The 26,744-nt window shown below is 41.0% G+C and overlaps 1 long non-coding RNA gene across 2 annotated transcripts in view; it reads left to right on the top strand.

Moving 5' to 3' along the window:
- Nucleotides 1-6,699: 6,699 nt before the first annotated feature.
- The window catches only part of LOC108399267 (uncharacterized), an 89,013-nt gene continuing 68,968 nt past the window's right edge, over nt 6,700-26,744 (top strand). For both annotated transcript variants that reach the window (XR_001853614.3, XR_012121047.1), the window contains exon 1: nt 6,700-6,961. This is a non-coding gene — a long non-coding RNA (uncharacterized lncRNA). The remainder of the gene's footprint in view (nt 6,962-26,744) is intronic.

The raw sequence follows: 26,744 nt of genomic DNA, 5'->3' as shown, positions 1-26,744 counted from the left end.
CTGGTGTTGATACTGATAACAATGGGGGAAGTTCCCCTGGGCCTTCCGTGGGTGGCTTCTCTGGTGCCCTCCCATCTTCCTGCACCCTGTGGCGAACTGATCACAGCAGTGATCACAGCTGGAAATAGAGGGCCAAGAGTCGGAACTGTAATCTTTCTGGGACTCTCAACTGCCTGTGCTGGTCTATGGGCCAGAAGTCTCCAGTTCCTCCTCTCCTTCCGCCAAAGGTTCCCTAATCCACTGGAAATTTGACTTCAGAGTTGTGTTTGAGAGCATTTGGCTTAGTTTCAAAATAGACATTAGCAATCAGTATTATAGCCATTTGTTTACAGTTTATGTGATCAGAACAGCATAGGTCAGAGCCATTAAGTAGCCAAATAGTCTTCATATTGTGCATGTGGAACTCTTGGAGTTTAGTCACCTTCTTTAATTGTATAAACCACAAAGACAAAGGCTAATCCTGAATGGTTCAGTTCATCCATGATAGACCCCTGAGAAGTGAGCCTTGGTTTCAGATATGTTTAAGTAAGCCAGGGAGATTGGTTGACGGCATGTCCTGTGGATCTGTTGAGTAAAGAGTGGATTCATGTGTCTGAGGTGCATTCGGTTACTTCAGGTCAAAGAGATTTGCATGAGAAATTTGTGCACCTGGAAATATAAATTGCATGCTGAATAATTGCATGTGTGGTAAAGGAAGTTTTATTAAGGCCTCAGGGAAGATTGGATTTAGAGGCCACACATGCCAGGCCCAGTGAGGAGCAAGCTCAGGGGCTAGTTGAAAGGGATTACAATCTGAGTTTAGAGTAGGTGGGCATTCAGATTCACAGCAATGCCTTGTATGGCGGTACCAGGCTTTAGAGCTGAGAAATGCCTCTGAGCTAAAAGAGCAGCAGCAGAAACCTGGGGCTCCTCTTTTTTATATGGAATATGGCTTTTTTTTTTCACTTCTTGTGGGGAAGATTAAGCCTGAGAAATCTAAGAACAGTTTCAGTAGTTATGCTCAGGAAACCTGGCAAGATGAAGGGTGAGTGAGTAAGGTGGTTTCGGTGTAAACCGTAGTGAATGCTCAGCACTCTTTGGCAGGGCTGTTTGGTAGGATTGTCACACCCTTCCCAGGAGAGAAGCTTGGGGCTGAAAGATTAAGGGCATTACAGGTCAAAGGTTAACTGTGCTAATGTATTTATTTGGGAAAGTATACCAAAGCCCTTATTAACCTTGGCCTTTGAAGACTGGGTTGTTTGTTGCTCACTTTCATGACCACATTTTCATCTAAAAATGTTTTTAAGCAGTAGTCCTGTATCAAAAAACGGAATCTATGTATCTCAGGTAGAAACATGTCAAACTGCACGGTCCCTGTAATACTATGTACACTGGCAGCTTCTTTGGTTAGATACCTATCATGTGAGCTATTCTTTTGTTCCTATAAATTTAGTTACTATTTCAGGAGGGAAGGTAATTTATTTGAAAAAAAAATGGGGTGGAGGGAATGTTCTCTATTATTTAAAAAAAAGAAAAATCCTCTTTAGAAATTAAGCTCTGGGCTCTCTAATCTTTTAGGGGAATACTTACTACCTGAAAAATAATGCTAAGTGTCTTTTAGTCTTAGGGGGGTTTAGCAACAAACCATTATTGTTTGCAGACCGATTCTTTTGTGAGAAGGCAAGCTGCCTTAATGACAGTTTATGCAATAACAATCCATGATATAGTACTTACCTGGATGTAGCAACGACTGTGCTCTAAGCCAAGAAGCAACAGGAAAAAAAAAGTCAGTATCTTGTGCGTGAGAAGCTTGTAGATACCCTGAGGTGACTTCATATAATTCTAAAATAGCAGGTAGCTTCTTGCATAGCTAATCGAGGCATCAGCGCCTGGAGCAAGTGGAGGTGGCTGACAGTGTACTTTGGTTTCATATGCATTCAGCTCTTTTTGAGTGATATGAGCTTAATTCATATTCTAGTTTCTATACTAAAAGTTTATGTGTTCTGATTTGGCAAAAATCTTCCCCCTTAACCTGACAGCTCTGTGCTTTGATATAGCTGCTGATCTTAACGTCTTACTTGTATTTGTTCACTGTATGTGGTGAGAAAGTGTACAGCTGAATAAAGAGAAGAGGAGTTTTTTTTTTAAGCATTTGAATTGTACCCCCTTCCACTTCTCTTCATTGCTTAGCAAAGGATGCAGGAGACTCTCCTGAACTACTTGAAATACTCATGGTAAGCAAGTGGAAGGAGCTTACTTGGAAAGGAGTCATAAAGTAGGCAGGTCATTTCTGGAGAGAGCAGACCCTTTGTCAGAGTGAAGGTCACAGGGTGACATGCTTAGACAGTTTTAAATGTCAGTGTCTTGAGGTTTTCCAAAGAAAGTCTAACATCAGCAGATGGCTTTGGTTTTCATTATATCCACCCAAGATCTGAGCTACCTTTTAGGCTCTGTGAATCCCTCTGGTTTAGGACACAGAGGAAACAGTTTCTTGTAGACCTTTGACCACTTGCTAGGCAGTCAGAGGCATGAGGCAGATCTGCCTTACAGAACAGAGAGTTCCAAAGCGCGTTCATTTCTTTGGTACTCAGGAACTACAAGTGGAAACTCCACATGCGAAGAGCCCATAATTTTACTCTAATAGATATTTAGCAGCTTGAATGAAATAACAAGGAATACATTTACCCAGGCACCATCCTGGAGGATTTGGTGGGTATTTTACATTCCACTCTGAAAGGAAAAACATATTTTTTATACTCTCCCAAGATATATGAATATTTTGGTATGCAAAGTGATAATGCATGCCATACTTTAAAAATTGAACCACATTCTGTTTGGCCAAAGGGATTTACTGCTATCAATATAATGCAGACCAGTCAATCAAGTTGACTTTTTCTTCCAAGTCAGTTCATTAGAGCTCACCCAGGCAGCTACTTGCTTTTTTGCCTTGTTTGTTCATATACTGCCTGATTTTCTTGTGCAAGAATCAACACATGTCCGTGTGTGGTCCTTTCAATCCCTGGACACCAGCACTCAGTGACTGTTTACGGTCCCAGGAGTTTTCCTTTCTAACCACTCGGAGTGCGATGGGTCTAAGCAGAATTTATTATCCTTCCTTACTTCCAGTCTTACACTTCTCCAAGTCACAGCCCTGAGTCTTCTTTTGATCCTAATGTATCCATTCTGTGCCCTCCATCCACGGCGCTTGTCTTCATGCAGCACCTCTGTATTTCTAGGCTGAACTATTGCCATGTGGACAGGACTCTAGTACAATGGTCACCCTGGCTAAGCACTCAGGCTCTGCAGTTAGAATAGCCTGGGGTCAAAGCCTGCCTGTGCACTTAGTGTATGATTTCTGCCACTACCCAGCTGTAATATGGGAATGACAATAAGAACGTGCAAGAATGGTACTTAAATAGGAGTATGCAAATGACATACTTAGCCTGGTGCTTGGAAACTGAGTGCTCAATAAATGTTAGTTATTATGAGTATCCACTAATCTTCCTGCCTCGCTACCTCACCTTCAAACAATCAGTAGAGCTGTCTTCCGTTCACCTGGAATAGATCAAGTAGCTGCACTCCTCAGATATCCCAGGTCATTGCTAGTCCTGATGGCTGAGGTTTGCATGCCCTCAAAGCCATTCCTGCCATACCTACTTCACACCCAAGTCTTCTCTGTGCCCTTCATCCCAGCCCTACCAGATGCTGGCCCTGCCCAGTTCACCCTCATACCTCTCTGCCTTTGCTCATGCTCCACCTGAAATGTCACTTCTTTCTCTGCTACTTGTTCAAATTTTATTTATCCCTCCAGGCCCTATGCATGTGCTACCTCCAGGAAACCTTTTTTTTTTTTTTTTTAGAGGTAAAAGAATTTATCTTGCAGGGTTATTGTATTAAATAGATATGTGTAAAATACCTGGAACAAAATAAGCATGCAATAAGTATTATTCCCACCCTCCATCCTTAACCCTTGTCAAAGGTCACCCAGCTAGAAAGTGATACAGCTAGCATTTGTTTTTTTTTTTTTTTTTTTTTTTTTGAGAGGGCATCTCTCATATTTATTGATCAAATGGTTGTTAACAACAATAAAATTCAGTATAGGGGGGTCAACACTCAATGTACAATCATTAATCCATCTCAAGCCTAATTCTCGTCAGTCTCCAATCTTCTGAAGCATAACAAACAAGTTCTTACATGGTGAACGAATTCTTACATAGTGAATAAATTCTTACATGGTGAACAGTACAGGGGCAGTCATCACAGAAACTTTCGGTTTTGATCATGCAATATGACCTATAAACAATCAGGTCAAATATGAATATTCGTTTGATTTTTGTACTTGATTTATATGTTGATCCCACATTTCTCCTATTATTATTATTATTTTTATTTTTAATAAAATGCTGAAGTGGTAGGTAGATGCAAGATAAAGGTAGAAAACATAGTTTGGTGCTGTAAGAGGGCAAATGTAGATGATCAGATGATCAGGTGTGTGCCTATGGACTAAGTTTTAATCCAGGCTAGACAAGGGCAGCAAGACATCCACGGATGCAAAAGATTTCTCTCAAAGCAGGGGGGGTGAGGTTCTGAGCCTCACCTCTGTTGATCCCCAAATTCTCACCTGATGGCCCCCCTGCGACTGTGCCTGTCTTAGGTTGTTCCTCCCTTGAGGAATCTTACCCGTCTCTGGCTAACCAGTCATCTTCCGGGGCCATACAGGGAAATGTAAAGTTGGTAAGTGAGAGAGAAGCCATATTGTTTGCAAAGGTTAGCTTTTTACTTCTTTGCAGATTTATGCCCTGTGGCTTCTATGCCCAGCACTTGTCTCGAGGTATCTTTACCACCTGGAGGAATTATGATACTCGGTAAATTCGATATGAGGCACGAATTCTATTTAAGGGTTGTAATTAGGAAGGAAGAAGAAAAGCTATAGATGTAGCATATGAGGGACAGGAAACCTTTTTTATCTAAATATATTTTGAAGTCTTCCCCAGCCATCTAGTTAGAACTGATTACTCTTTTGGTCAGAGTCTCAGAGCACTTTTCTTGTACCTCCTGTTAGACTTGCCCAATTGTGTTTATAACAGAGTTGGTTGCTCATATCTGTCTCCCTTTCTAAACAACTTCAGGGCAAGAACTGTGGCTTTTAAAAAATCTCAGTGTCCACATAGGGCTTTATTCTTACTATGTGAGTGATACATGTTTCAGAATTGAATTAAAGTTAGGTAACATGGATAGCTTCTAGATAACTGTAAGTGGGCTGGAATTGCTGGTCTGGGTACATTTACTAGAAAATTTAGTAGGTAAGTGTGGGTCTCCTGACATAAAGAGTACAGTACAGTGAAAGGCACAGGGCTTCCCAATCTCTTTGACAGTTTTCAGTCTAGGGAGACCTCACCTGTCCCAGACCCTTGACAAGAGACAGTGGATGGGATGTGAGCTGGTGGGCAAGAGTCATCTTTCACTTGAATTTACAGTGGAGAGCTTCGGGGTCAGGAGTTTCCTTCTCTACTAGAGGACAGAGATAGGGAAAGCTACTTCTGCTTGGCACACAGTCCTGAAATGTGGCTCTTGGCCACACTGTGGTGAGATTTGGGCAGGGAGTATTGAGATTCATCCCTGGATTACAAGAGGTTGACATTTCATGGAAAGCCTGATTCCAGAATAGAGGAGGACACTCTGTCATTAAATAAAAAAGTTCACTAGCTGTTGCAGATGGGAAAGGTGCCCAGAGTGTCTGGGTTGAGGATGCCTCCCCTTCTTTACTATTAGAGTTGCAGCTGGGACGTGGCTGTTAACTCGGGACTGCAGTTCCCAGCTCCCTCTACAGCTGGGTTTTAGGCAAAGAAATGTGCTCAAAATTTTTGTGTGCAACTTCTCACTCATTTCCTGAGGGAACGTCTCTGGCACTGCATCTCCCTTGTCCTTCTCTTCCTACTGGCTGGGATAGAGGCCATTAAACTGACCTTGGGAGCAGTTCGCTGAGGCGGCGGCGGTGCCGCGTCACCGGCGGTGCCGCGTCACCTGACTCTCCCTGCGCGCTGGCGGGGAGCAGGGCGGATCGTGCCAGCCACCGCCCGGCCTTTGCTAGCAGCTCTTAGATAGGTTCCTCAGGGGCCTTGCCTCTGCCATCCACGTAAATCTACCATCAAACACTTACTGAACACCGCCTGTGTGTTAGGCCCTCATATGGAGCCGGAGTAAACACACGAATGAGTGATGCTTAGTCTCTGTCTTCAAGGAGTTTATAGTCAGTGGGACAGACAAAGCACATCGGAATAAAATTAAGTGTACAGGGATGCTATCACTCAGACCACAGGCAAGATACGCTGGAGGTTACAGGAGGAGAGATGTCTGCAGGCGGCGGCGAGCCAGGCAGTCTCATGGAGATGAGCCTTGAGAAATTTCTGAGGATAGATGAAATTTGGAAAGGCGGCAAAGGACAAGGAAGGCTTTCTGGAAGGGCAAGTGCAGTGTGTGTTTTGAGATTGGGGGAGGCGATAGTGGAGCGGCCAGTTCGGGCGAAGGAAGCAACTTGTTTGCATCAGGGAGTAGCAGTAGCTCCACGGACAAGTTGGCATGTGACAGCCGAGTGCAGAGCCCCGAGCGCCAGGCAGCCTTGGGTTGGGCTCTTCCCGGCAGTCAGTGCGGGCAGGAGCGGCGTCACTGTGCGCCTGCGTGAACCTTGCGTCGGCGCGCAGTAACCCAGGCCGCCTTGTTTGTTCCCAGATATGTTGCCCTGGCGTCTTGTAGGAAGCTGAGAAATCTGGCTCGGCCTCCAAGATACAGTTTTCCTACAAACAAGTTGGTTTGTGTACCAAGGGCCTAAGGCCATTGCACAAACTTCAGAGGAACAAATACGTGGCTGGTTGGTCACTGGTTCCTCCCTTTCCTTTGAGCCCCACCTCTAAAACAAACTTCGTCTCATCTTCCTAGTGTCCCGCTTTCTACGCCAGTGATTTCTCGCTACACCTGTCTTTGTGTAAGTACTTCCTTTAAAAAATGCAAGTAAACTTTGCATGTTTAATCTCATTCTTCTTACCTCACTAACTGGCATTTTGTTGATATCCCTAAGAAGTCATGTTCAGACACGGTTCCTCGGCAGTTAAGCTTGTTTGTTTTTATTTATCAACCACCTAGCAACACAGTCTTTAACGGATCCCTCCCTAACAATTGGTACTGTACATGCATTTCTCCAGTATTGTGTAGATTTTTCCAGCTACACATGAACTACTTTTCCAACCAGTGGCAATTAACTCAAAACGTGAGAAAGTCAGGCTCATGGAAAATTTACTTCTAGGTGTTTTTGCCTTATCTCCAAAGAGTTAGGCTTCTGTGGTCTTGAAAGGGCAGAAGTTTAGATGAAGCAGCATTTGATTGCAGCTGCCAGAATCTCAGTCATAGCTTTCAACTTGGGTGGGCTAGCATTAACTCTAACGTGCTTCTTCAACATGTGAGGGTAGAAGGCCAAGATACCGGAACAGTATTCCGTGACCCCTTTGTCCAAGAGTGACTTTTCTTAATTATTGAATCAGATGTAGGAGAAGATGGAAAAGTGAGTGGAAACTGTCTCAGATGTTTGAATGGTGTGAGACATTATTACTGTCAATATGATGGAAAATGTTGTATAACTCATTTTAACATTGCAGAAAATCAGGAATAGAGACTCCTTTTGGGCTGTTGAGAAGAATTCTCAACTTGTAAATTTTGCCCTCTTGATAACTTTTTTTTTTTGGTATCATTAATATACGATTACATGAGCAACATTGTGGTTACTAGATTTCCCCCATTATCAAGTCCCCACCACATACCCCATTACAGTCACTGTCCATCAGCGTAGTAAGATGCTATAGAATCACTACTTGTCTTCTCTGTGTTGTACAGCCCTCCCCGTGCCCCCCCCCACACATTATACATGCTAATCATAATGCCCCCTTTCCCCTTATCCCTCCCTTCCCACCCTCCCCAGTCCCTTTCCCTTTGGTAACTGTTAGTCCATTCTTGGGTTGTGTGAGTCTGCTGCTGTTTTGTTCCTTCAGTTTTTGATTTGTTCTTATACTCCACAAATGAGTGAAATCATTTGGTACCTGTCTTTCTCCGCCTGGCTTATTTCACTGGGCATAATACCCTCTAGCTCCATCTATGTTGTTGCAAATGGTAGGATTTTTTTTCTTCTTATGGCTGAATAATATTCCATTGTGTATATGTACCACACCTTCTTTATCCATTCATCTACTGATGGACACTTAGGTTGTGTCTATTTCTTGTCTGTTGTAAATAGTGCTGTGATAAACATAGGGGTGCATTTGTCTTTTTGAAACTGGGCTCCTGCATTCTGAGGGTAAATTCCTAGGAGTGGAATTCCTGGGTCAAATGGTATTTCTATTTTTAGTTTTTTGAGGAACCTCATACTACTTTGCACAATGCTTGAACTAATTTACATTCCCACCAGCAGTGTAGGAGGATTCCCTTTTCTCCACATCCTCGCCAGCATTTGTTGTTGTTTGTCTTTTGGATGGTGGCCATCCTAACTGGTGTGAGGTGATATGTCAGTGTGGTTTTAATGTGCATTTCTCTGATAATTAGTGATGTGGAGCATCTTTTCCTGTGTCTGTTGGCCATCTGAATTTCTTCTTTGGAGAACTGTCTGTTGAGATCCTCTGCCCATTTTTTTAATTGGATTATTTGTTGAGGTGAGTGAGCTCTTTGTGTATTTTGGATATCAATCCTTTCTTGGATATGTCATTTATGAATATATTCTCCCATACTGTAGGATGCCTTTTTGTTCTACTGATGGTGTACTTTGCTGTACAGAAGCTTTTAGTTTGATATAGTCCCACTTGTTCATTTTTGCTTTTGTTTCCCTCACCCGTGGAAATATGTTCATGAAGAAGTTGTTCATGTTTATATTCAAGAGAGTTTTGCCTATGTTTTCTTCTAAAAGTTTTATGGTTTCATGACTTACATTCAGGTCTTTGATCCATTTCGAGTTCACTTTTGTGTATGGAGTTAGACAGTAATCCAGTTTCATTCTCTTACATGTAGCTGTCCAGTTTTGCCAACAGCAGTTGTTGAAGAGGCTGTCATTTCCCCATTGTATATCCATAGCTCCTTTATCATATATTAATTGACCATATATGCTTGGGTTTATATCTAGACTTTCTATTCTGTTCCATTGATCTGTAGGTCTATTCTTCTGCCAGTACCAAACTGTCTTGATTACTGTGGCTTTGTAGTAGAGCTTGAAATTGGGAAGCGAGATCCCCCCTGCTTTGTTCTTCCTTCTCAGGATTGCTTTGGCTATTTGGGGTCTTTTGTGGTTCCATATGAATTTTAGAACTATTTGTTCCAGTTTGTTGAAGAATGCTGTTGGTATTTTGATAGGGATTGCATTGAATCTCTAGATTGCTTTAGGCAGGATGGCCATTTTGACAATATTAATTCTTCCTAGCCAAGAGCATGGGATGAATTTCCATTTATTAGTGTCCTCTTTAATTACTCTTAAGAGTGTCTTGTAGTTTTCAGGGTATAGGTCTTTCCTTCCTTGGTTAGGTTTATTCCTAGGTATTTTATACTTTTTGATGCAATTGTGAATGGAATTTTTTTGTGATCTCTCTTTCTGCTAGTTCATCATTAGTGTATAGGAATGCAACTGATTTCTGTGTATTAATTTTGTATCCCGCAACTTTGCTGAATTCAGATATTAGTTCTAGTGGTTTTGGAGTGGATTCTTTAGAGTTTTTTATGTAGAATATCATGTCATTTGCAAACAGTGACGGTTTGACTTCTTTCTTACCAATCTGGATGCTTTTTATTTCTTTGTGTTGTCTGATTGCTATGGCTAGGACCACCAGTACTATGTTGGATAAAGCGGGGAGAGTGGGCATCCTTGTCTTGTTGCTGATCTTAGAGGAAAAGCTTTCAGCTTCTTGCTGTTAAGTACGATGTTGGCTGTGGGTTTATCATATATGGCCTTTATTATGTGGAGGTACTTGCCCTCTATATACCCATTCTGTTGAAAGTTTTTATCATGAATGGATGTTGAATTTTGTCAAATGCTTTTTCAGCATCTGTGGAAATGATCATGTGGTTTCTGTCCTTCTTTTTGTTGATTTGGTGGACGATGTTGATGGATTTTCGAATGTTGTACCATCCTTGCATCCTTGGAATGAATCCCACTTGGTCATGTTGTATGATCCTCTTGATGTATTTTTGAATTTGGTTTGCTAATATTTTGTTGAGTATTTTTGCATTTCTGTTCATCAGGGATATTGGTCTGTAGTTTTCTTTTTTTTTTTTTTGGTGTCTTTGGTTTTGGTATTAGAGTGATGGTGGCTTCATAGAATGAGTTGAAAGTATTCCCTCCTCTTCTATTTTTTGGAAAAATTTAAGGAGAAAGGGTATTATGTCTTCTCTAAATGCCTGATAAAATTTAGTGGTGAGTCTATCTGGTCTGGGAGTTTTGTTCTTGCATAGTTTTTTTATTACCGCTTCAATTTCGTTGCTGGTAATTGGTCTGTTTAGATTTTCTGTTTCTTCCTGGGTCAGTCTTGGAAGATTGTATTTTTCTTGAAAGTTGTCCATTTCTTCTGATACAGCTTGTTAGCATATAGATTTTCATAGTATTCTCTAATAATTCTTTGTATTTCTGTGATGTCTGTCGTGATTTTTCCTTTCTCATTTCGATTCTGTTTATGTGTATAGATTCTCTTTTTCTCTTAGTAAGTCTGACGAAGGGTTTATCTGTTTTGTTTATTTTCTCAAAGAACCAGCTCTTGGTTTAATTGATTTTTTCTATTGTTTAATTCTGCTCAATTTTATTTATTTCTTCTCTGATCTTTATTATGTCCCTCCTTCTGCTGACTTTGGGCCTTATTTGTTCTTCTTTTTCCAGTTTCAATAATTGTGACATTAGACTATTCACTTGGGATCGTTCTTCCTTCCTTAGATAGTCCTAGATTGCTATATACTTTCCTCTTAGAACTGCCTTTGCTGCATCCCACAGAAGTTGGGGCATTGTGCTGTTGTTTTCATTTGTCTTCATATATTGCTTGAGCTCTGTTTTAATTTGATCATTGATCCATTGATTATTTAGGAGCACTTTGTTAAGCCTCCATGTGTTTGTGAGCCTTTTTGTCTTCTTTGTACAATTTATTTCTAGTTTTATACCTTTGTGATCTGAGAAGTTGGTTGGTACAATTTCAGTCTTTTTCAATTTACTGAGGCTCTTTTTGTGGCCTAGTATATGGTCTATTCTGGAAAATGTTCCATGTGTATTTGGGAAGAATGCGTATCCTGCTGCTTTTGGGTGTAGAGTTCTGTAGATGTCTGTGAGGTCCATCTGTTCTAGTGTGTTGTTCAGTGCCTCTGTGTCCTTACTTACTTTCTGTCTGGTTGATCTGTCCTTTGGAGTGAGTGGTGTGTTGAAGTTTCCTAAAATGAATGCATTGCATTCTATTTCCTCCTTTAATTCTGTTACTATTTGTTTGACATATGTAGGTGGTCCTGTATTCTGTGCACAGATATTTATAATGGTTATATCCTCTTATTGGACTGACCCCTTTATCATTATGTAATGTCCTTCTTTGTCTCTTATTACTTTTTTTGTTTTGAAGTCTATTTTCTCTGATACTAGTATTGCAACAAGTGCTTTTTTCTCCCTATTGTTTGTATGAAATATTATTTTCCATCCCTTCACTTTTAGTCTGTGTATGTCTTTGGGTTTGAAGTTAGTCTCTTGTAGGCAGCATACAGATGGGTCTTGCTTTTTTGTCCATTCTGTGGTCCATTTACATTTAGGGTGATTATCGATAGATATGTACTTACTGCCTTTGCAGGCTTTGGATTCGTGGTTATCAGAGGTTCAAGGGAAGCTTCTTTATTATCTAACCATCTAACTTAAGTCACTAGTTACGCTATTATAAACACAGTCTGATGATTCTTTATTTCCCTTCACTCTTTATATGTTAGGCATTTTATTCTGTACTCTTTCTGTTTCCCTTGACTGATTTTGTGGATAGTTGATTTTATTTTGCATTTTGTTAGTATTTGGTTGGTCTGTTTTCTTAGCTGTGGTTTTATTTTCTCTGGTGCCCTTTATTTAGCCTTAAGAATACTTCTCTAGTGCAGTCCCTTTACAATACATTGTAGAGATGGTTTGTGGGAGGTAAATTCCCTCAACTTTTGCTTATCTAGGAATTTAATTTAATTTAAATGTTAATCTTGCTGGATACAGTATTCTTGGTTCAAGGCTCTTTTGTTTCATTGCATTGAATATATCATGCCTTTCCCTTCTGGCCTGTAAGGTTTCTACTCAGAAGTCTATTTATAGCCTGATAGGTTTTCCTTTGTAGGTGATCTTTTTGCTCTTTCTGGCTGCTTTTAATACTCTATCCTGTCTTTGATCTTTGCCATTTTAGTTATTATATGTCTTGGTGTTGTCCTCCATGGGCCCCTTGTGTTAGGAGATCTGTGGAGTTCCATGATCTGAGAGACTATTTCCTTCCTCAGCTTGGGGAAGTTCTCAGCAATTATTTCTTCAAAGACACTTTATATCCTTTTCTCTCTCTCTCCTTCTTCTTGTACCCCTATAATGAGAATATTGTTCTGTTTGGATTGGTCACACAGTTCTCTCAATATTCTTTCATTCCTGGAGATCCTTTTATCTCTCTCTGCCTCAGCTTCTCTGTGTTCCTGTTCTCTGATTTCTATTCCATTAACAGTCTCTTCCACCTCATCCATTCTGCTCTAAAATCCTTCCATTTGTTTCGTTTCTGTTATCTCCCTCCTGAATTCATCCCTTAGCTCTTGAATATTTTTCTGTAGCTCCACCAGCATGATTATGACTTTTATTTTGAATTATTTTTCAGAAAGATTGGTGATTTCAGTCTCACTAAGCCCTCTCTCTGGTGTTTGAGGGATTTTGGACTGAACAAGTTTCTTCTGCCTTTTCATGGCAATGGGAGTGGTTGCTGGTGAATGGCACATGTGTCAGCTGGGAGAATAAAGTCCCTTCCTGCTTGCCGGTCGCCTTGCCTGTCTCTGCTGTCTGTGCTGGTCAACTGTACACAGGGATCAGCTTCTGGGTTAACCCCTAAGCTGCTGTGTGCGGGGCAGCCCTCAGGATGCCCTAGGGCCCTGGAGGGGGTCACAGGCAAGTGGCTTGTATTCAGCCTCAAGAACAGAGCCCCTTCATGCTTCTCAGACTCTGTACCCATCTCCGCGGTCTGTGCCAGTCAACTGTGCACAGGGAGCATCCTTTGGGTTAATCCCCTAAGCTGCCATGGGCGGGGAGGCCCTCAGGATGGCCTAGGGCACTAGCTGGGTTGCCACCTAGCAGTGCGTGTTCTGCCGCAAGAACAAAGCCTCTTTTTGCCTCCTGGAGTCTGTGCCTGTCTCCGCTGTCTGTGCCGATCAACTGTGCACAGGGAGCAGCCTCTGGGTCTAGGCCAGTTAGCTGTGCACAGGTAGAAGCCTCTGTGCTAAGCTGTGTGGTTGCTGCAGGCGGGGTTACTTCCTGGCTGTTAAGCAGCAATGGCGGGTCAGCTGGTTTGCTTGCATTGCCACCCAGGGTGTTAGGGCTCCTGAAGTTCCTTAAAGTTCCCAGCCTGCTGGGCTGAGTGTGCGAGGTCAATTTTGTCCACCTGTTAAACCCTTGTCCCTTTAAGACTTTTAAAGCACCTGCTCTTCTTTTGTCCCAGGGCAGCTGGCTGTGGGAACCTGTTTGCAGTCTCAATCTTGGACCTTGCTTTTCCGCTCCAATATCCAGTGCACCATGCAGTGTGTGTCTGTGCTCCTGGGGCAGACCACCAGGACTGGTTATTTAGCATTCCTGTGCTTCCACTCCCTCCCCACGCTGATTCCCTTCCTCCTGCTGGTGAGCTGGGGTGGGGGTAGTGCTCGGGTCCTGCCAGGTCATGGCTTTGTATCCTACCCTTTTCTGTGAGATGTTGGGCTCTGCAGATGTAGCCTGGCTTGTGTACTGTATCTTCCAGTCACTCTTAGGAATAGTTGTATTTGCTGTATTCTCAAAATATATATGGTTTTGGGAGGAGATTTCTGTCACCCTACTCAAGTCGCCATCTTGAAAAATCTTGATAACTTCTTAAGTTCTAAAATACTCTGTGGCTTTAACCAACAGAATTGTGGACAATAGTGTTGTAATTTAGCTTCAATTCATCATATTCTGGCAAGTTGTGTTAAAACTGGTCATGATATTGTATTCTTTAGCTTCTATCTTTACAAGAGTGCAGCTATCCTTTAGGGAAGTGAGCCATACTGGAGCTAGCATCCCTGAGATGCTTGCAGAAATATGGGTTTGGAGTGAACAGAATGACCATTTGTTTATCTCAATCCACACATGGCTTTGCTGGGGATTTCCTACCCCTCCCTGGCAGTTGCAGTTTCTTCCTTTAGTTTCTTCCCATCTTTTGTTCCCCAACATTACTTTTCTTAGTTTCTACATATTCTTGTGTTTGTTTTTAAAGCTAATGGTTGCACCTGGAGGAAAATAGGGAATGACCAATTATGGAAATATAATTTCTTTTTGGAGAGACAAAAATTTTCTAAAAGTGACTGGTGATGGCTACATGACTCCAAATATACAAAAAGTCATTGACTTGTATACTTTAAATATGTGAATTTCTTGAGCACCTGGTTGAGCCAGATTTGGCTTAGGCCTGGGATCAGTGGTAAGTAAAATTAAGTTCCCTGTCCTCAAGGGATTGACATTCTAGTGATGGGCATAAGTACTAAATAATTTAAAAATGATTTCATTTAGTAACAAATATTAAAAGAATGTTTAAAGAGAAAAATATTGTAGATAATTTATTTTTATTTAAGATGGAATCTTCAGGAGAGAGCTCTGAGCAGGTAACATATCAGGGGAACCTAAATGATAGGGGAAAAACCCAGACCAGTGAAGACTTGGAGCAAGAGCATGCCAGGCAGAGGAAGCATGTAGGGTAAAGTTCTAGTCTGGCTGCAGCACAGCAGGGGTCTCATCATGCAGGTTTTGTAGGGCAAGGCAAAGCCTTTGTGTTTTGTAATTAGGATGGGCAGTCATTGGAAGATCTTAAATAAAGGTATGCTGTCATTTGATTTGCACTTTCAAAAGACTTCGGAGACTAGTCAGAGGCTGTTGCAGTGTCCTAGGTAGGATATGATGTTTGTTTATACAATGATGAGATTAGTGGAGATATAAGAAGTGGTTGATTATTGAGGTATAGCCTGTGTTTGTCTTTTATATTTTCTCGCACAGTGTGACATACACAACAGATACTTGATTGAGTGAATGAACCTTTGGAGAGGGCCATTAGGGGAGATATATCTAATCAACAATGAAAGGCTAATGATGCATTGACCTTTGGGGTGCCATGACATACTGACTTTTGAATTTACCAGTAGTTGTTGAGTTCATGAAGGATGCTAATATAGACTGTAGCCTAGACTTGTAATATTAGTTGGAGGTAGTAGGAGGTTATTCTTATTCTTCTGTATTTCACTGTCATCACAATGCAATACTTTAAAGATTTCATTTGAAGTTAGAGATTTTATGCAATGGAGAAACCAGAGTGGCTTTACTTTTAAGGTAATCACTTTTCTATACTTTGATATCTTCTTATCATTGCCTCCATTTGTCCTGGTGATATTTGTTGAGTTATAAACACCTTTTAAAAAAATCAAACCTGGAATATAGGGGATCAGTATCATCATAACAATGCACATTAGGGAATGGAAATGGAAACCGTGAGATGTAGGGCCTATTCTCTGCATGATCCATGTCATTATTGAAGATATAGGGAAGCCATAGGAGTTGCTGAGAATCAATTTCTGTATTTAGATTTCTGGTTTGCTAGAAATTACCAGCATCACAATAGGTCTACCCTTCTCTTCTGGGAAGCAGCTGGCTTGGAAGGGAAGGAACATGTTCTTTAAATATCAGTTTGTATCCTGGTTCAGCTGCTTACTAATTGCAAGAGCTTGGGCAAAACACCTCAATTCTGGGCTTGGTGTCTTCACCTGCAATATGGTGGTAGTAATCCACTGCTTTAGAAAATAACTACTTTTGAGTATTATTTACATGGGAGATTACTTATATAAGGTAACTCAAAGCTTGGTTTCTGTACTTCCTCTCTTTTCTTTTCTGAGGAAGTAGTTGGCAAGTATAACTTCACTGCTTACCAATATTGCAGTTGTCATGAGAACATAGAAGGGTGAGAGTTCTGTGCTGAAGGCTCGCCATAGTGCTAAGTTGGGTGCCGAGGTTTGGCTTCCCTTTAAGGCATTTAGGGAGAGCTGAGAGTAGCCAATGATTAAGTGATCTGACGGGTTTCTGTGATTATGCCAGAGTCTCAACCAATGGTAAAGATACACAACCCGGGAGAAATAAGAGTAAAAGCCGGCTATATTATATGTGCATTTGGATGAAAGCTGCTGAGCGGGGGAAAAGCACCAACTCTCCATTCAGATGCAAGTGTTTGACTTGGTTACATTTTGTTTCCTCTCCAAACTGGCACTTTATTTTCAGCCCTCAAGTAAAGAGCAGCCATTTGATTTTGTAATGTAAAAACTATTATTGCCCTTAGGAAAAGGATTACTGAACTTTCTGTACCTAGTGTTTATGCCTTTAATAAGCACAGTGTTTCCAAGAGAATTGAATGCCTTTTTGTACTATGATGTTTTTCTCCCACTGCCTCTGAGTTTTGTACCTTAATGTCTGGGAAACTTGTTTTTATAAAGTGACAGAAACCTGACAGACAGTAGGAATTTGTTCTCTGTCCTGTGGAGATGGGCAAATCCCTAAAGAGTTTGTTGATTTCCTGCCAGCGACTTTGCTGTGAGCCAGGCACCTTTCTTTCCTAAGGAGAAGGTTTATAGAGGGGAATAATGTTCATGGGAAATACCAGACTCCAATACCACTGTGTTAGCAAGCAGCATTGCATATTGGAGGTTCAGCCACCTACATGTGAGAAGGCTTACCTGTGCTAACATTTAATGGAGCTCTACAGTTTAGGTATAATATTGCCTTTCATTCCAACTATGGCATGAGAAAGGGCAATGGCATTAAATACCTAGTACTCTCCAAAACATTAAAGGCCAAAGCACGAGGAGGGAGAATTTCACGTGGAGAGATGAGGCTGGAGAGAAAAGCAGGAGTCAAATAGCAAAGTGCTTTGTCTGCCAACCTCAAAGGTTTACATTTTATTGTAAAGAAACTTCAGTAGGATAAGGGGCAACCATGGTAGGTTCGTAAGCCAAGAAATGGTATTTTCAGACATATATTTTAGGAAGGTCCCTCTTGGGGCTTTGTTTGATTGGGAAGTTTGATTTAAGGATGAAACCTGATGGCAGGGAGACCAAGTGGATAGTTGTGGAGAAATTCCAGTGAAGAAAGAGGAAATCTTGAAGTAAGGCCATGGTAGTGGGGAGAGAGCGATTAGGACAGGTTTAGGTGAAAGAATGAAGAAACAGTGGTAATGAAATAATGGCAATTGGAAGATATGGTTAAGTCACTTGTTTGGTTAGACTATTTCTTAACCAATCAATCGATTAGATTGTGTTGAAAGAAACATTTCTATAGTTGGTTTCAACAACAAGATGGTAGCATAGGAGACACCACCCTTCATCTCCCTACAAAGAAAAAACAACAATTAGGTAGCTATCCACAAATGGAAATAGCCCTAAGGCTCAAGGGTCTGGCTAAGAATGCATTGGCAACATAATGGAGCAAAAAATGGAGACTAGGCACACAGAAAGAATCATTGGGAGGTCCACTTAGCTGAGCTATGTGGAGACAGCTGAGAACCAAGAAGGGGGTGGGAGTCAGTATCCGCCACACAGCAGGTGCCCTCATGGTTCCAGGTGCCTGCTCTGTAAAGGCCCCTGGCATCCTTTGACATGGAAGACCTCAGCCACCCCGACAGCAGCCAGACTCCCCACAGCTTTCACAGAGGAGAAGCTGGAACTTCTTTAGCACAGCCCCCAGTGGCCTCTCCTCAAAGGACATGGGCACTCTGGCCGCTGATGTAGCCAACAACCCCTGCTGTCACAGACTTCCCAGAGAGGGAGATGCTGCTGTGTATCCCGCAGAAGGAGCTGCTCTTCTGCCACCCTGGGACCAGGGCTGCCTCCCCAAACCTGGTGTACATGCAGGACCCCAGAGCCACAGCTGCCCTGTGAGCACCCCCATTTCAGACTGTGACTCTGTCGCTGCTCCTTGTGCACAGACACTGCAGGGTCTTTAGCCGCTCTGTGTTCCCCTTGCCTTGGAGTCAGAGCTAATGTTGCTGCAGGTGAGCTGGCGCCCCGGCCCCTGGAGACGGTGTTGCTCCATGAGTGCTTGTGCTCCAAACCCCAGCTCTGGGGCTGCTCTGTGGGTACAGTGCATCAGACACTAGTGCCCCCACCACTGCTAGGGTGTCTGTGAGCCAGACACAACACCAAGAGGGATCCCCTTGACCATGACATCTCCTGTGGGAGATAAAGATTGAATTGTCCCTAGCAGCCTTTATAACGAAAGACCACTTGCCACTGCTGTGGACCCCAGCAGTCTTAGCCATGGAAGACCCCTGCAGTCATACCGACACTGCTATCAGCTGACCCATCTGAACAGAGACAACACCACTGGGCCTTCCACAGATCAGAATGGCCACAACCCACTCAGTCAGCTCCTCTGCACCCTCTCACCAGTGAAGGTCTCTACCCACCACCACCAGTCCATAAAGTTGGGAAGAGGTAACGGCCCCCCAAATGTGTAGACATCATCAGCACAAGGTTACATGACAAATCAAGGAAACAAACATCACCAAAAGAACAAAGTTTTCAGTAACTGACCTCAAAGAAGTAGAACCTATTTGTTTGAAGGAAGCTCAGTGTTTGAAGAAAGCTCAATGAACTACAAAAGAACACAGATATTTGACACCAAAAGCAAAGGCAACAAAAGCAAAAATAAACAAGTGGGAAGGAAGACATCAAATAAACTTCTGCACTGCAAAAGAAATAGTTAACAGAATGAAGAGGGAACCTATGGAATGGGAGAAAATATTTGCAAACCGTGTATATCAGATAAGGGATTAATGTCCAAAATATTTAAGAAACTCATACAATGCAAAAGTAAAAAAATAAATAATCATATTTAAAAGTTGGAAGAAGACCTGAAAGATACTTTTTCAAAGGAGACATACAAAGTGGCTAACAGGTACATGAAAAGATGCTCATCAGTGATCATGAGGTAAATGCAAGTGAAAACTGCAATGAGATATCACCGCATACTTGTTAGAATGGCTATAATCAAGGATATGGAGAAAAGGCTACCTTAGTGTGTACTGTTGGTGGGACTGTACATTGGTGCAGCCACTGTGGAAAACAATACAGAGTTCCTCAAAAAGAGAAAAGTAGAACTACCATCTGATTTTTTTGCACTTCTGGGTATATATCCAAAGTAAATGAGATGATTATCTCAAATCAGTATCTGCACTCCCCCATTCACTGCAGCATTATTCACAATAGCCAAAGCATGGAAAGAACTTAAGTATACACTGATGGATGAATGGATAAAGAAATATGGTATAAAATGGAATATTTTTTAGCCACATAAATGAAGGAAAACCTGCCATTTGGAAATCTGTGATGTGGATGAATGTGGAGGACATTATGTTAAATGATAGAAGCCAGACAGAAAGAGAAATGCTCCACAGTATCACTTATATGTGGAATTAAAAAAAAAAGTTGAACTCATAGAAACACAGAGTAGAAGTGGGGGTTGCCAATGGCTGATGGGTGGGGGAAATGGGGAGATGTTGGTAAAGGGTACAATCATTCAGTAATAAGATAAGTAACTTCTGAGGATCTAATATATAGCATAGTGACCATAGTTAATAATACTGTATTGTGTGCTTGAAATTTGCTGAGAAAGTAGATCTTCAGCATTCTCACCACACACACAAAAAGTAACTGCAGGAGGTGATAGATGTGTTAATTGTCTGTGGTGATCATTTCACAATGTATACATATATCAAATCATCATGTTGTGGACTTTAAATAGTACAATTGTATGGGATACAAAATTAATACACAGGAATCTGTTACATTCCTCTACACCAATGATGAACTCACAGAAAGAGAAATCAGGAAAACAGTTCCATTCACAGTTTCATCAAAAAGAATGAAATACCTAGGAATAAACCTAACCAAGGAAGTGACAGACCTCTACTCTGAAAACTACAAGACACTTATGAGAGAAATTAAAGAAGATACCAATAAATGGAAACACATCCTGTGCTCATGAATAGGAAGAGTTAATATTGTCAAAATGGCCATCTGCCTAAAGCAATCTACAGATTCAATGCAATCCCTATCAAAATACTTACAGCATTCTTCAATGAACTAGAGTAAATAGTTCTAAAATTCATATGGAACCACAAAAGACCCCAAATAGCAATCCTGAGAAGGAAGAATAAAGTAGAGGGGACCTCACTCCCCAACTTCAAGCTCTACTACAAAGCCACAGTAATCAAGACAATTTGATATTGGTGCAAGAACAGAACCATAGACCAGTGGAACAGATGAGAGCCTTGATATAAACCCAACCATATATGATCAATTAATATACGATAAAGGAGCCATGGACATACAATGGGTAAATGACAGCCTCTTTAACAGCTGGTGTTGGCAAAAATGGAAAGCTACATGCAAGAGAATGAAACTGGATTATTGTTTAACCCCATACACAAAAGTAAACTTGAAATGGATCAAAGACCTGAATGTAAGTCATTAAACCTTAAAACTCTTAGAAGACAACATAGGCAAAAATCTCCTGAATATAAGCATGAGCAACTTCTTCCTGAATGCATCTACATGAGCCAAGGAAACAAAAGCAAAATGAACACATGGGACTACATCAAACTAAAAAGCTTCTGTACGGCAAAGAACACCATCAACAGAACAAAAAGACATCCTACAGTATGGGAGAATGTATTTGTAAACAACATATCCGACAAGGGGTTAACATCCAAAATCTATAAAGAACTCATATGCCTTAACACCCAAAAAACAAATAACCTGATTCAAAAATGGGCAGAGGATATGAAGAGACTTTTCCAAAGAAGAAATTCAGATGGCCAACAGACACAGGAAAAGATGCTCCACATCACAATCATCAGGGAAATGCAAATTAAAACCATAGTGAGCTATCACCTCGCAACAGTAAGGATGGCCAGCATCAAAAAGACTAAGAACAATGAATGCTGGCAAGGATGCGGTGAAAGGAGAACCCTCCTGCACTGCTGGTGGGAATGTAAGCTAGTTCAACCATTGTGAAAAGCAATATGGAGGTTCCTCAAAGAACTAAAAATAGAAATACCATTTGACCCAGGAATCCCACTCCTTGGAAATTACCCAAAGAATACAACTTCTCAACTCAAAAAGACCTGTGCACCCCTATGTTTATTACAGCACTATTTACAATAGCCAAGATATGGAAGCAATTTAAGTGTCCATCAGTAGATGAATGGATAAAGAAGGTGTTGTACATATAGACAATGGAATACTATTCAGCCATAAGAAAGAAACAAATTCTACCATTTACAACAACATGGATGGAGCTGGAGGACATTATGCTCAGTGAAATAAGCCAGGTGGAGAAAGACAAGTGCCAAATAATTTCCCTCATTTGTGGAGTATAACAACAAAGCAAAATTGAAGGAATAAAATAGCAGCAGACTCAGAGACTCCAAGAATGAACCTAGTGGTTACCAAAGGGGAGGGGTGTGGGAGGGTGGGTCAGGAGGGAGGGAGATGGGGATTGAGGAGTATTATGTTTAGTACACATGGTGAGAGGGATCATGGGGAAAACAGTGTAGCATAGAGAAAGCAAACAGTGACTCTGTGGCATCTTACTACACTGATGGACAGTGACTGCATTGGGGTATGGGTGGGGACTTGATAATATGGGTAAATGTAGTAACACATTGTTTTTTCAAGTGAAACCTTCATAAGAGTGTATATCAATAATACCTTAATAAAAAAAAATAAATACAATTATATTTGTCAATTATACCATAAATCTAGAAAGAAAAGAAACATTTTTATGTAATATTTATCGAGAGTTTCAGTTTGGTTGTGGACACTCTGTAGCCCCTGGACAAAGCTGCGTTGCCATTCATCTTCAAAACACTGCTTTAGTGACCATCAGAATTGCTTTTTAGGAGATTCTCCATGGAAATATCAAATTTTATTAAAACCAACCAAAGGAAAATTAAGAGAGATAAAATGTGTATTTATTTTACTTCCACTGTTTGATCCCCTGAATCATAATGATTTCTTTTAGCCCAGAATATTTTTAATGCTTGTAATAGAGTTCATCTCATTGGTTACTTTCATATCAGGAAAGAACAGAGGAGATTTAAGTGGAAAGATTCAATACTCGTAGTACATTTTCTAAATTATAAAATTTATAGGATATTAAAATAGATCTGGTAGGCTTGGCGTGGAATTGTGTATATTCTGGATGTTTTTTACCTTGTGTCCTCTTTAGGAAGTATTTACACTTCCTACTTTACACCCTCTTGAGCCACTGAATTGCAAATGCAGGAGCCGTGTCACATATGAAGAACACAGACTGCTCGGGGACATGGGGAGATGTTAGTCAAAGGGTACAAAGGTTCAGTTTTATGGAATGAATAATTTTTGGAGAGCTTATGTGTAGTATGGTGGCTATAATTTATACTATTGTATTATATACTTTAAATTTGCCAAGAGAGTTGGTTATAAATGTTCTCACTGCACACACAGACACACACACACACAAATGTAACTATGTGAGGTAATAGATATGTTAATTAACTTAATTGTGGTAACCATTTCATAATTCTTCATATATCAGAACATCATGCTGTGTACCTTAAATATACACCATTTAAATTTGTTTAGTATACCTCAGTAAAGCTGGGGAATAAAGCAATAACATCATCAGAGGCTACATTATGTACCATAAATGCCTGACAAAATGCATAACTGCATGTGAATAAATCACAAAAGTAACAATAAATTTTAAAGGAAAAAAATAACATAGATTGGCACACAAATGGTAGGCATTAAACAAAAGCGTATCATTATCCACATAATAAGTATGTGCTGTGCGCAAATTATTGGGTCAGGGTGGTAGAAATTGAGAGGTGGGTCCAAGAACATACAAGAAAAATTCCTTTCCTTACAATGTAGTTGATGAGACAATGCACATCAGTGTACATTATTTGATTGACTAGTGTGGAATAGCAACACAAGACCACATTACAAGCTACCTGTGGTTGAGAACCAGATGAATGATGGTGACAGTAAATGTCTGAGAGGGAAAGAAAGTTCTGTGGACTCAAGTGGTCTAGGATGGGCCCCAGGAGAGTCTGTGCAGGTGAGGAGGAAGAAGAGCACCCAAAGATAGGCGCATGCCACTTACGTTTTTAAGGAAAGGGAAAAATGGAGAATTGCAGTCTGAAAAGTAGATTGGCATTCAAGGTAAAGACAGTATATCCTAGGTATTAAGAGCCACTTTTGGGTCTCAGGTTCAAATCCAAAAACAGTTACCTACTCACTATTTTTCTTTGGCACGAAAGCATCTTTCTAAAAATCCTCAATTCTTCACCTACAGAATGTGGCTAATTATTCTTTAGAGGTGTGTGTGTGTGTGTGTGTGTGTGTGTGTGTGTGTGTGTGTGTGTGTATGTATGTATTAAATGATGCAATGTGTAAAATGCTTAGTAGTGCTGCTTAGTAAATGGCAAATTAAGGAATGTGAGCTATGTGTGTCCATAGGTAACCGGTGTTCTGATATGGACAGTGACATAATGAAAAACTTCCATAAGAATGTGTGATAGGATAATAATGTAAAAGATGGACAGGGGAGGGCTGGAGCTATGAGCAAGGAGAGTGCTAAGGAAGCTATTGTATTAAACCTAGCATGAATAATTGACTGTCCAAACTATAATAGTGATAATAGGGATAAAAACAACAATAGGAGGTTAGAGTTAAGGGATTTTGTGCAGAAAGAAAATAGGACTTTGTGACTGATTGAACACAGGTAAGAGAGTAAAGGAAAGAGGAAATCTGCAGAGGTGATTCTGGAATTTTGAAATCCTGTGACTTAGGATATGGTGATCCTATTAGTGCAGAAGTGTGAAGGGGCAGCCAGTCTTTAGAGAAGTAGGGTGGGGTTTAGTTTTAGATGTATTGTTTTGTAGGTAGGATGTAAAATAAAGTTGTTGAGGTATCATTAGGCCCAGAGGGCACAGGCTACACCTGGGAGAACCTCATCTTTGGCGAGTGAGCGAAGAGGGCAGGTAAAGACTGGCAGGGGCAGAAGGAGAAACCAAGGGATGTCATAGCAATACACTATGGGGAAGGGAGCTTCCAGCTTGGGGTGCAAGGTCAAAGCTGTGGTTGGCACACAAAGTTGCCTGAGGAATGTACCAAGGCCACTGAATTTACAAGGAGGCTATTTCAGAAACGTGTGGGTTGAAGAGAGACCAGAATTGGAAGAGATGGTAGCAGGAGGGAGAGAAGTTTCATGTGTGTGTGTGTGTGTGTATGTGTGTGTGTGTGTGTGTGTGTGTGTGTGTGTAGGGAGAGAAGTTTCATGTGTGTGTGTGTGTGGAGGGGAGTGTAGAAAATTTTGAGAGCAAAAAGAAGTGAAGTGTGGGCGGCAGGAGGGCAGGTGGGCTTTCAAGATGCCTTCTAGATGCCTGAAGAGACAGATTGATTCATTGGGGCACTTAAACATGCTAACGGGGCAGAGATTCATAGAAGTAAGTTCCTAGAGCAAAAGATGATAGAATGGAAAGAAGGCGAGGAACTGGGATATCTTAACCTACTAGATAAGAAGGTAGGAAAAAGTGATAGATAAAAAAACAAGAATTTCTCAATTGGAACTTGCATTGACCTTGAAAAATGAGATTTGGAAGTGTCTCCAAGTTGGGACCTTTTGAGAAAGCAGGAGCCAATGAAAAGAAACTGAAGGAAGTTTTTTTAAGGAAAGAATCAGGGTATTTTGGCCATTTTTAGGATAATAGAAGAAAAACAAACATCGTGTCAATATTGTGGAGTTGATAAAAGCATGCTCAACTAAATAACTATAATAACCTGTCATAATTCATTAAGATATCAGCACCTCATCGTAGAATTTTTAAATAAATTAATGAGGGCCATGGCAAATTCAGGGTAGAGGGGTAAGAGGGAAAGAGACTGCTTTCAGTGATGGACGGTGCTGTCTTGTGAAGGCGGGAAAACTGACACTTCCTGATCATGTGGAGCTATGAGAAATCAAGAAACAAAACACAGTGAGATACAACAGCTTAGAGTGTTTTGACGTCAGCCAGAAGCAGAGGGATTGCCTGGAAAGAACATTGAAACAAACCATGGAAGTGATCCAGAGAATAACAAACTGCTATTTTCAAGCCACCCAATTAGAAAGTGACATGACAGCATATAAACAGGCAGTATGTCAGCATTTTATCACCAAACATCCTAAGCTGACAACCCGACTAACTGAACAAAATGTTACAGAGTGGGACAGGCCATTGTGAAGGGAAACTGCTCTCAAGCCAAAATAAATACTATTACATGTGGCATTTCAGAATGGTGAGGCTTCAAAAGAATATCAGGTAAAATAACCCTTACTAATAATGAATGAGAAGAGAGAAATACCCTGGGATGATAAAGAAAGACAAATAAAAGAACGTGGAATTTAGATCAATAGTGGTTTAAGAACATGCACTGCATCTCAAGAAACCTGTCATCTATGCAGTCTTTGTGCCTGAAGGTCCAAATCCGTAACTGGCAGCAGGATTTATTTCCTCTACCTTATATGTCAGCCAGGCCCTATGCAATAATTTCCCCATTTACAAAGGGACAGAGTTGAAATGGTGATGATTAAGGTTGTACTAGTTTTGAAATCCTGTAATAGTTGGTGTTTAGGCACATATTCTCATGCAAGAATTCGAATACTATCAGGTATCAGAAAGAACATTTCTTTAGAAATCAGGAGAATCAGAAGTCTTGGATCCTACTGTTGGCTCTGTGTGGCTGTGTGGCTTACAAGTCACTTGACTTCTCTGCATCCCAAGTTCCTTATGTAAGGTAACTAAGAGAGGTTAAGTGCTCAGTAAGGTCTTTATTAAGTTTTTAAAAATCTATGTTTCTAGAAGGGTGGGGTACCACACTACTGGCAGCCTAAATAATCAGGTTGTTTTTGCCAAATAACACTAGGTACAGAAACAACTAGGCTGTGGGTGACAGAGCCCTTCTAGAAAGTAAGGAGTTCCTATGAGAGGGGATCACGTGCCCAGTGCAAAAGCACATAGATGGTATTAAAACTGTAGGACTGAAGAAGGTGACTTAGGGAGTGAGTGTAGATAGAGGCAAGGTCCCAAGATTGAGTCCAACTGCTTGACCTCCAAGATGGTAAGGACCTCACAAAGGAGGCTGAGAGCAGCCTGTGAGGGTGTAAGGAGAGCTAACAAAAAAATAAGTCCTGGAGGCCAAGGAATGAAAACATGTTATAGAGGAGGCACTGATCAATGTTGCCAAATACTGTTGATTAAAGGAGATAGGGTTGAGAATGTCCATTGGTTTTGGCAATGTGGGGGGTCACTTGCAACACTGATAAGGCCAGTTTCATGTAGCAGTGGGGCTGAAAGCCTAAGTAAGTTCAAGAAAGAATGGGAGAAAATTAAGCTAGCAAGCACAGAAGCCCTTCCAGTGAGTTTTTCAGTAAA

This window comes from Manis javanica, chromosome 9, assembly GCF_040802235.1.
Source record: "Manis javanica isolate MJ-LG chromosome 9, MJ_LKY, whole genome shotgun sequence".
Classification (NCBI taxonomy): Eukaryota; Metazoa; Chordata; class Mammalia; order Pholidota; family Manidae; genus Manis; species Manis javanica.
This window is presented reverse-complemented; position numbering and strand designations above follow the sequence as displayed.